We start from the raw sequence: 12,153 nt of genomic DNA on the forward strand, positions 1-12,153 counted from the left end.
ACTATACTGTGTATTATTTAAGAAATATATCACACCTTCACCAACAGGTCCCCACACCTTCACCCACAGTGTTTCCTTGGATTTCAATTCAAGCTCATTAATCCCTTGTTAAGAACCCCTCTTCTGAAGTAAATGTTCTGGTACCTGGTGCTGGATTAGGAAGACCGGCCTGGGAAATAGCTATGCTAGGTTATGCTTGTCAAGGAAATGCATGGAATATTTTATGCTCTTTTCTTCCAACTTTATACTTAACAGATGTTCTGAAATTAATAAATAAAAGCTTTATCCTTGGATCCATCATTTTAGCAATAACTAGAGATCAGCTGATCAAATTCAACCAGTCTATTTCCCTAATGTTGACCCCTGCAGTCTTCCTCTGATTTTAACTTTTCTAGGACAGCTGGAGATTTTCAGGCGTTATATTCAGAATACAATATCTGGGACTGTATTGTTGAGTATTTCTTCTTAGATACATCTCATATTGTAATCGATTATATTGATAAAATATAAAAAATACTCAAGCCAGGTAGAATTTGGATAAATAGGTCCCCTGCTGTACCATTTTGAAAATTTGGCAAATGAACTTTTTCTTTAATTGAGCTACAAAGTTATAAAAAATGTTGTTCTGCATTATGGGTTCCTCATAGAGGTGGAAAAATAATCTGTCTGATCAACATATACTGTGAACGATCTCTCCTTTACGAAATATGACTATGAATGTGTCTTGTTTGTGGTCCATAAACTACAATAATTGTCTCAAGTGATGTCACCAGAAAAAAAAAAGTTTGAAAACAAACACTGAAATAAACAACTTAAAATCAACTATCAATAATGAGAGGACACAAACTCAAATCAGTGGTGCCTTCTTATGCCTAACAAAATTTAGAAATATTGTCTATTTTCTTAGCTGTTTTTTGCTTTTTCAGAAATATATGCCATGCACATATGTACTACACAAATGAAAATGGAGGAAATGCCTTCATGTATACTTTTTCCTTGAAGCACAGAATTGCATTTTTCAGTGGGAAAATAAACCTTATCTCCAGTGTCTTCATGAAGCAGTCCTGTAGCAAGTCTGCCATATTAATGACTAATAGTATTGAAGTCCATAATAGTCTGCCTTTTTATTTTTGCACCCATTGCACATGTTCTGTTTTAGAAGTCTAAGGATCCTCTGTCACATTCAACGTCTGGAATTGGAACTTGTTCATTTTAGACACAAGCAATCTAAGTGTATGTCTGCTCTGTGATCATTCAAATAATTTGATTTTCTTTTTTTCTAGCTTAGCTGAAAAGAGAAGCATCAAACATTTTATTTTTATGAAATGCTAAATTTAATAGCATCACAGGCCAGTAAAAATTCATTCAGGTAATCTGAGAAAATTGTAAGTCTTTTTTTGGCAATACAACTGAGAACTTTTTGAAAACATTATCATCATTGGAACACTTTGAAATGTTGGAGATCTCAGAGTCCTAAGGGAAGCGCAAAAGCCTTTATTAGAGATAATGCTCAAGGTAGCGCTAGAAAAATGGGAAAATAATAATAAAATTTGCCCATGTGAATTTTTCAAACTGTAAATGAATACAGAGTTTGCCAGTGTGATGTTTACAATAATGTCTTTAGAGTATCTGGATTACAAAAGCAAGTACTTTTTTCATTAAAACAATTATCTACAAGTAGAAATTGTCATAATGGTATGAAGGTGGGGGAAATTTTGAATGTGAAATTCAGGTCTGTGTATTCATGTAAGCAGCAGCCATTAATGTAACACTAATTTTGTTCCCTGATAGCTGATCTTAAGCAGTAAATGCTGCTTTAAATTCCTACCTCTAGCAGATCTTTATTGGAGGGAGTTTTCTTTTGTAATTTTTTATGTTTACTATTTTGTTTTCTGTTGCTTGGAAAATAGAGATAACTACTAATACAATGTTTTACCCTTTTCTTAGAGAAAAGGAAATATTCTTGTTGAGTATTTTCATGGATGATTGTGATTGTATAACTCTTTGGAGATTTGAATATGCTATTAGGATAAATGTCATTTTTAAATAGAAAAACTGTCAATCTTTAGATCTTTAGTGTCACTTAGGTAGGGAGATTCACAACATAAGTTTACATCTTACTAGTAGGATCTTCTGCAATACAGGAAGGGAGATTTTGTGAACTTTTACTCCCATTATGCAGTAAATAATTCCCTGGAGTTAATTTGACTTGGCAAGTTATGGAAGTCTGTAACCTGTTTTATTGTTTTGTTTTTTGTTTTTTTAAAAACTATCTCCATTTTTTATGTCCCTCAGTACTTGGCAGATGTTCATTTGGTGGGAATTCTCATTACCTACATGAATGAACTTGAAACTAATCGCAAGGAAAAACAAAAAGAAAACAATTTTTTTTTTTATTTTTAGGGAAAAAGAGAGACTTAAAAGGAATCTTAGAATTAGAAAAAAGTCATTGGAAGGAAAAGAATGCATGTTCTTTCTTAATAGTTTAAAATGCTTGATTCACTGACTAGTATTCACATTTTTTTTTTACAACTAGTATCAAAACAAACCTTTTGTTTTTCTTATGGAGGCAAAAGCAGTTTGGCATCTAAAAGTTGGCTTCCTTATGTAGAATTTTTGTTATCATGATTTATTTTTTAATAAGATTACATATATATATATATTTATTTATTTATTAGGCAAGATGGAATTATAAAACAATCATGTACATGTGTGGAATTCCCATACAGCACCCCTCTACCAACACTACCTTGTTGTGAAATATTTGTTATAGATTATGAGATAATATCTTCAGAATATTACCACTAACTATGGTCCTGAGTGTACATTTGGTATATTTTTTTCCATAACCCCCTATTATTAACCAGCATAAATTTGGCATTGATGCAAGAATATTACAGTACTGCTGTTAACTATAGTCCATAGGTAACATTATTTGTACTTTTCCCATGCTTCTCTGTGTTCTTACCATGTTGCAATAGTGATGTACATTTGTTCTGGTTCTTTGAAGAACATTCTTGTATTTGTACTTTTAACCAAAGTTCTAATCCACCTCTGGATTCACTATATTATTCGTCCCTCGTTTATCCTCTACCTTTCTTTCAATTGGCATTTACATCCCTAGACTGCCCTTTTCCCATTTGTAAACCAGCTGTGTTAGTTCTAGTCCCTATAATGTACTATCATCAACTGTATCCATTTCTACAATTTTACAATCAAGGTAATTAAAACTTCTACATACATTAAGCATTAGTATCCCTTCTCAGCCCTCCTCCTATCTCCTAGTAACCTATACTCTAGGTTTTACCTCCATGCAATTATTCTTCAAATTTAGTTCATATTAGTGAGGTCACGCAATGTTCTTTTGGGTCTGGCTTATTTCACTTAGCATAATGTCTTCAAGGTTCATCCATGTTATCATGTGTGTCCCAATTTCATTTCTTCTTACAGCAGCATGATATTCCATCATTAGCATATATCCACATTTTATTTACTCATTCATCAGTTGACAGATTCTTGTGTTGTTTCCATCCTTTGGCAACTGTGAATAATGCTGCTATGAATATCAGTGTGCAAATATCTGTTTGCATCATAGTTTTCAGTTCTTTGAGATACACTCCTAGTAGAGGGGTTGTCAGATAATATAGCAGTTCTATACTTAGCTTACTGAGGAACCACTGAACTGTCTTCCACAGAGGCAACACCATTTTACATTCCTACCAATAGTGAAGGAGAATTGCTTTTTCTCCATATCCTCTCCAGCACTTACTGTTCTCTGTTGTTTTAATAATGGCCATTCGATGTGGTATTAGATGATATCCCATTGTTTTGATGCAGCCCTAGTAACTAGTGATTTTGAACATTTTCCATGTGATTTTGGCCATTTATATTTCTTCTTTGGAGAAATGTCTAGGTCTTTTGCCCATTTTTAAATTTTGATTGCTTGCTTTTTTATTGTTGAATTATATGATTTCTTTATATAGAATGGAAATCAAACCCTTATGGTTTCTGAATATTTTCTCCTATTTAGTGGGCTGCCTTTCACCTTTCTGATAAAGTCCTTTGAATAACAAAATTGTTTAAGTTTGAGGAGATTCCATTTATCCATGTTTTCTTTCATTGCTCATACTTTTGGTGTAAGATTTAAGAAACTACCATCAGGTCTTGAAGATGTTTCCCTACATTTTCTTCTGAGAGCTTCATGGTTCTAGCTTTTATATTTAGGTCTTTGATCCATTTTGTGTTAATTTTTCTTTATGACGTGAGATAGGGTCCTTCTTCCTTTTGGATATGGCTATCCAATCTCCCAGCACCATTTGTTGAATAGGCTATTCTGCCCCACCTGGTTGGGCTTGATATACTTGTCAAAAATCACTTGACCATAGATGTGAGGTTCTATTTCTGAACCATCGGTTCATTGCCATTGGTCTTTTTTATGTCATTACCATGGTGTTTTTACCTCTGTAGCTGGGTAATACGATTTAAAGTCCAGAAGTTAAGTCCTCTGATTTCACTCTTCTTTTTTAAGATGTTTCTGGCTATTCAGGGTCCTTACCCTTCCAAATAAACTTGATAATTGTGTTTTCCATTTCTTTAAAAAATGCTGGTGGAATTTTTTTTATCAGAATTGCATTGAATGTGTATCAGTTTACATAGAACTGACATTTTAATGATATTTAATCTTCCAGTCTATGAGCACAGAGTGTTCTTCCACTTTTTTAGGTTATTTACAAACATTTTTTTAGCAATGCATTCTAGTTTTCTGAATATAATTGTTTAATATCCTTGGTTAATTTTACTCCTAAATAATTCTTTTAGTTGCTATTAAGTTTACTTATATTTTAAATGAAAACATATTTTGGTTAATTCTGAAATCAGTTATTTCATTTGTTTTTTAATTTGCCCTCTTATCTGAATATTCTTTTTTAAATGTTTTACACAATTTGGTTCACCTTTTTTCTTACAGTTTTTGCAGTTAATATTTTCTAAACTTGAAAATGTAGTATCAATCAATACAAGTGTCACATAGTAGCAGAGAGAAGTTGGTGGTTACAGTATTGCAGACCAAGATGCAAGAAATCTCCGAGAAGGAAGATTTATTAACAGCCGGCCGGGCACGGTGGAAATCTGTCCAAAAAAACCAGGCCCAGAGCAATTATTCCCAGGTCTTTTATATACAGAGGATTTAGGAATGGGGGTCAAGCAGTACTTTGATGCAAAAAGGACTTTGTTAGTTTCTTAGAGTTTAGGGGTTTGTTTGGATACCAGGTGAGCTTGGGTTAGCATATCACCCACATACCAGGTAAGCTTGAATTAACATATCGCCCACATTCCATCTGGATGTAAATTCAAATACACATTCAGTTTACATCCTTCCTGAATATTCAAAGCTTGTAGAGTTTATATCACTTAATTGGAAACTAGGCGATCTTGGATGCAGAATTAGATAAGTTCAAATTCATGCACAGGCCATTTTATCACTGGCAGATTTATTTAATTTGTGTTTCTTATGTTTAATCCTAGCTACTAAAGTGTGTAAGCCTTAAATTAATCTTTTCTTTAAATTAGCTTTCTATACAAATGTTTTGATTTATTTTTACAAAGTGAGGAGATATATTGTTTTTCTTGCCCTTTAATTTCATTTAAAAATTTTTTTATTTCCATAAGCTGAAGCAGTATTTTAGACTTTGTTAATCTAGTGAATAATGTGGGGCATATAAATATAAGGAGAAACACTATAAATTATAGTATGTACTTATGAAATTTGGGAATTGTAAAATATACTGTATATGTAACTCTTACTCCAAAAGTTACCTCAATGGCAGAGTTGGAAGCTTCATGTCTGCATGAAATTTCCTATGTTTTTAATGTGTATGACGGACTTAATTTTTCTTGATTATTAAAGTTTGCCAATTGCTATAAAATATTTTCTTGGTTGCTTCCATCTAAGTATAACTACAGACATGGGAATTTTAGTTAATTGAGCATATATTCTTTTGAACTCTTAGGTCAATCTATTTTTTATATGCCTCAATAACGTCAATAATATGAGTAAAAAAAAACAAAAAAAAGATATGTCCCAGGACTAAGAGCAACTAAGCAAGGGAGCACAAGCTCAGGAACATAAGCAGGCCTATATAAGATGGAGAGGATCCTACACTTCATATTCACTAAAAGCTGAATTTGATGGAAGGGTTAAACTCTGAGGAGCACAGTAGCCAATTTGCAAAGACTGTGAAAGGGGTTTTGTACATAAGTTTATTTTTGTTAGCTCATGACTCTCAAAGAAATCTGTCTTATCACTAGCAGTTTACAAACTGAAGAAAAAGACAGTTGAGAGACTAAATCCCAGAATTAGCACCTTAAAATATTAAAATGAACAGTGCACAACAAAAGATTACAATACAAGCAAATAAGTAGGAAATGATGGCTCATAGATAGGAAAAAATTTCAGAAACTATCAACAAAGATGAGACTTTGGACATACCATAAAAAACTTTAAAATATTTTTAAAAATATGGTTTTCCATATGCTCAAAGAGATATAGGAAAACATGGAGAAAGAACTAAAGGTTATCAGGAAGACAATGTGTGAGCAATATCAGTCTCTAAATAAATAAATACTTTGAAAAAGGATCAAGCAGAAATATTGGAGTTGATGACCAAACTTACTGAAATGAAAAAAATCCCTAGAAGGATTCATCAGCAGATTGGAGCTGGCAGATGAAAAAAAAAAATCGGTGAACTTTGAAGACAGGATATTTGAAATGATTCAGGCTGAGGAGAAGAAAAGAAAAAGAATTTTAAAAGGAGAACAGAGTCTTAAAAGTTTTGTGGGACACCATCAAGTTTACCAAAATATTCATTATGGTGGAAATAAAAAGGGGCAGAAGGAATATTCAAAGAAATAATGGCAGAAAACTTACCAAATTTAATGACAGAAATGAATATACATATTCAAGAAAATTAATGAATGCTAAACAAAATAAACTCAAAGCAAAATATACCTAGACAAACAGGAGTCATTCTTTTCAATGACAAGGACAAATAAAGAGTTCGGAAAGTTGTGACAGAAAAGCAAAATGTTATGTAAAAGGGAGATCAAATAAGATCTGCTGATTTCTCATCAAAAACCATGGAGAAAAAATGTTGTGGGATGAAATATCTAAACTGCTAAAAGGAAAAAAAATGCAGAGTTTTATATCTGATATGATAGTCTTTCAAAAATAAAGGAACAATTAAGATATTCCCAGATAAACATAAACTGAGGGAGTTTGTCACCAGTAGTCATGCCCTATAAACTATACAAAAGGGAATTCCTCACCCTGAAAGGAAGGGCCACTAGAGCGTGGATTAAAGCAGCATAAAGAAATAGACCTTTGGTAAAGGTAACAATTGGTGTAATTATAAATGCCAATATTATTGTATTTTATCTTTGGATACCTACAGTTTTTACTTCTTATAGTTTCTAAAATACAAAAACCTAAAAAGTAATGATAAATCTATGTTTTGGGACATACAGTGTATAAAGATATAATTTAGAATAAGTATAAAACAATACATGGGGGATGGAGAAGTAGAGGAATAATATATGTATATGCTATTGAAGTTAAGTTGGCATCTAATCAAAGTAATTTTTATAGATTTAGATTAAATTTAAATGCCATAAGTGTAACCAAAATAAATGAAAAATATATACAAAAGGAAATGAGAGGTAGTTAAATGGTGCAATAAAAAATCAAGTGAATATGAAAGTAGGCATTAATAAAAGAATTGAGGGACCAAAATGATATAAGATTTACAAAACCCAGATTGCAAAATGTCAGGAAAAACTTGTGGATTAACAGTAATTACTATAGGTGTAAATGAACTAAATTATCCAATCTAAAGGCAGAGGCATGCAGAATGGTTTATAAAGTATGACCCAACTATATCCTATTTATAAAAGACTCACTTTAAATTCAGCTCAAATAAAGAAATACTTTATTGATACTATAAATGAATTAGACCTAATATATATAACATTTCCCTCAACAGCAGCAACATACACATTATTCTCTAGTGCAAATGGATCATTTGCCAAGAAGACAGATCATATGTTAGGTCACAAATAATTTTGAATAAATCAAAAAATATTGAAATCATACAGTGTATCTTCTCCAGTCACAATGGAATGAAACTATAGATCAATAATAGGGAGTACTGAAAAACTCACAAATATGTGGCAATTAAACAAAACACTAAAATAATCAAGGGGTCAAAAGAGAAATCACAAGGCAAATTAGGAAATATATTCAGACAAATTAAAATGGAAACACAACCTACCAAAATATATGGCAGGCATAAAAGAAAATGCTGAGAGGGAAATTTTATAGCTCTAAATATATACATTAAAAATGGAGAACTATCTCAAATCAGAGCCTTAACCTCACAGTTTGAGGATAGAAAAGAACAAACAAAACCCAGAATGAGAAGAATGAAGAAAATATTAAATATTAGGTGATAAATGAAGTAGAGAATGTAAAACAATAGAGAAAACAAAAACAAAACTTGATTCTCTGAAAAGATCAAGAAAATCAGCAATTCTTTAGCTAGACTGACAAACTTAAATTTAAAAAATCTTAGGGGGACTTTACTTAATTCAGAAAGTAAAAATGGTTTTAAGAAGACAATAGGAACAACAATATGCCAACAAGTAGATAACCTAGATGAAAAAATTTTCTAAAAATATGCAAACTACCTATACTGACCCGAAGAAACACAAGATCTCAACAAACCAAAACAAAGTAATTAAATCTATAATTAAAAAACATCCCAACGAAGATAATCCCAGTACCACATGGCTTTACTTGAGGAATTTTACCAAACATGCCAAGCAGAATTAACACCAATATTGCTCAGGAGCTTTCGAAATTTTTAAGGAAGAATGAACACTTCCTAACTCATTCTGTAAGGCCAACATCACCCTAATATCAAAGCCAGATAAAGATAATACAAGAAAAGAAAATTACAGACCAATAGCCCTTATAAATATATATGGAGAAATCCTCAGTAAAATACTAGCAAACTGGATCCAATAGTCTACTAACATAATCATACACAGGATAAAGTGTGATTTATCTCAGGCATGGGGTGGTTAAACATAAAAATCAATTAATGCAATATGCCACATTAACAGAATGAAGGGAAAAAGAAATGCATGATCATCTCATTTGATGCAGAAAAGACATTTGACAAAATCCAGCACCCCTTCTAAAAAAACTTAGAAAACTAAGAATAGAAAGAAACTACCTCTACATGATAAAAAGCATAGATGAAAAACCCACAGTTAACATCACCTGCAATGGTAAAAGACTGAAAAGTTTACCTCTAAGATGAGGTGCATGATAAAGATGCTCATTGCCACCACTGTTATTCAACATTGTTCTGGAAGTTCTAGCCAGAGAAATTGGATAAGAAAAAGAAATAGAAGACATCCAAATTGGAAAGGAAGAAGTAAAGCTTTCCATTTTGCAGAATGCATGATCCTACATATGGAAAATCTTGAAAAATCCACAACAAATCAACTAGAGTTAATAAACAAATTCAACAAAATCACATGGTCCAAGATCAATATGCAAAATTAGTTGTGTTTTATACATTGATAATGAACAACCTGAAGAGAAAATAAACTTCCAAATTCCATTTACAATAGTAACTAAGAATAAATTTAAGGTTGTAAAGGATTTATACACAGAAATTTACAAAACATTGCTAAAAAAATCCTAGATAAATGGAAGGACATTCCATGTTCATGTATTGGGGGACAAAATATTGTTAGGATATCCATTCTACCCAGAGTGATTTACAAATTCAACTCAATTCCAATAAAAATTCCAGTAACTTTCTTTGTAGAAATGGAAAAGCAATCATAAAATTCAGATGGATGGGTAAGAGGCCCAAATAACCAAAACCATCTTGAAAAAGAAGAAAGAAGTTGGAAAACTCACAATTTCTGATTTTAATCTAATCAAAACAATGTGGTGCTGGGCTAAGAAGAGGCATATATACCAATGGAAATAAACTGTTTACAAATAAACTGTCACCTCTCTTGCCAATTAACTTTTTTCCAAGGGGGCCAAGCCCACTCAATGGTGGAAGAGGGAATAGTTTCTTCAACAAATGGTGCTGAGAAAATGATAACCATATGCAAAAGAATGAACATGGACCCCTACTTTACAACATATGCAAAAACTTACTGAAAATGGATCAAATACCTAAATACAAGAACCAAAACTATCAAATCCCTAGAAGAAAACATGGGTAAGCATCTTCAGGACCTTCTGTTTGGGTATGGGTTCTTAGGCTTTACACCAGGAATAAAAAAAATAAAAAGATAAATGTGATCACATCAAAATTAAAAATGAGTGTGTGTGAAAGAATTTCACCATGGAAGTAAGAAGACAACCTTCAGAATGAGAGAAAATATTTGGAAACCACATATTTGGTAAGGGTTTAATATCCTATATATATGAAATCTTACAACTCATCAACAAAAAGACAACCTAACTTAAAAAATTAGGGGAATACTTGAATAAGCATTTCTTAAAAAAGATAAACAAATGGCAAAGAAAAAAAAAACATGAGAAGATGCTCAATATCATTAACCATTAGGGAAATGTAAGTGAAAACCACACAGAGAACCCATTTCACACCCACTAGAACAGCTACTATTAAAAAATGTGAAAGAAGTAATCTTGGAGAAAATGTGGAGAAATGGGAACACTTGTTCTTTGTTGGTGGGAACATAAAATAGTGAAAGCACTGTGAAAAACAGTTTGGCAGCTGTTCAGAAAGTTAAATACAGAATTATCAAGTGACCTGGCAATCCCACTTCTAGTTATATATCAAAATAATTGAAAGCAGGGACTCAAATATATATTTTCACACCAATGTTCATAGCAATATTATTCATGATTTACAAAAGGTAGAAGAATATGTGTTATACATATCAATGGAATATTATTCAGCACTATAAAAAGCATCAAATATTGTATGATCTTAATATCATGAAAAAATTATAATTAGAAATTTCATAGAGTCAGAAAATAGAATGCAGTTTACCTGGTGCTGGCAGTTGGGGGTGGGTAGAGAATCATAGCTAATGCTTAAAGTGGTATGGAATTTGTTTGAGGTGATGAAAAATTTTGGTAATGGGTGGTTTTGGTCATAATACAATATGATTTTAATTAACAGCACTGAATTACATATTCGAATGTGGTTAAAAGGGGATTTTAGGGTATATATACATATATGTCACTAGAATAAAAAGTACAAAAAAATTCCATTGGACTGTACAACAGAGTGAGCTCTAATGTAAGCTATCCCTAATACTATTAATAGTATCATTATTTATAATAATACTGATTCATCAACTGTAACAATATTACCACACTAATGCAAAGTATTAATAATAGGGAAAACTCTGTGAGAGGATGGTATATGGGAATGCTGTGATTTTCTGCAAGATTTTTCTGTAAACCTACAACTGCTTTAATAAAGGTTTTAAAAAATGACCATTAGACAATGGATACATTAGACAAATAATATTTCATTTAACAGCTAAACATTGCATTAACTCTGGGCACAGATAGCTTATCAAGTGAAATACATGTTTGGTGCACATTAAGTCAATCAGCTGTGCTAAAGGCCCTGGACTTCAGCCTTTCATGATGATTCAGTTTAATCGTTAACCTTTTACTCTCAAATGTTATTAGAGAAAATCACATTACCGTTCTTGGCACCAGACAAAGTCAGTTTCCTATCTCAGAGGGACATTGTTTCACTCGCTCCTAGACTAAATGTTCTTACCTTCTCTATACTGCAAGTTTTCCCCAATTTTCACTCTCCAGTGATCCTCATTCCTCTGTCCCCTCCTTCTTAGCTGTTGACTTTATATCTGCCCCTTCAGAGAAGTATAATCTATTATATATGACATTTCTCAGTTTCGTGCAGCTCCTCTGGATTTATACCATTTGCCCCATTCCCTACTTTGGTCTTACCACCTTTTAGAATTTAGCTTTCAATCTAAACGTAGGATCTCATTCTCTACTTTTTCTCTGGAAATGTACTCTCTCAACTATATCCTGTGTTTCCCTTAATTTCATTATTACTT

General features: G+C 32.2%; 1 pseudogene; it reads left to right on the forward strand.

Annotated features, from left to right (window-relative positions):
* LOC101424717 (carnosine N-methyltransferase pseudogene) overlaps positions 1-751 on the forward strand; it is a 139,641-nt pseudogene extending 138,890 nt beyond the window's left edge.
* The last annotated feature ends 11,402 nt before the right edge of the window (positions 752-12,153 follow it).

Source organism: Dasypus novemcinctus, chromosome 6 (assembly GCF_030445035.2).
Source record: "Dasypus novemcinctus isolate mDasNov1 chromosome 6, mDasNov1.1.hap2, whole genome shotgun sequence".
In the NCBI taxonomy this organism is placed as follows: Eukaryota; Metazoa; Chordata; class Mammalia; order Cingulata; family Dasypodidae; genus Dasypus; species Dasypus novemcinctus.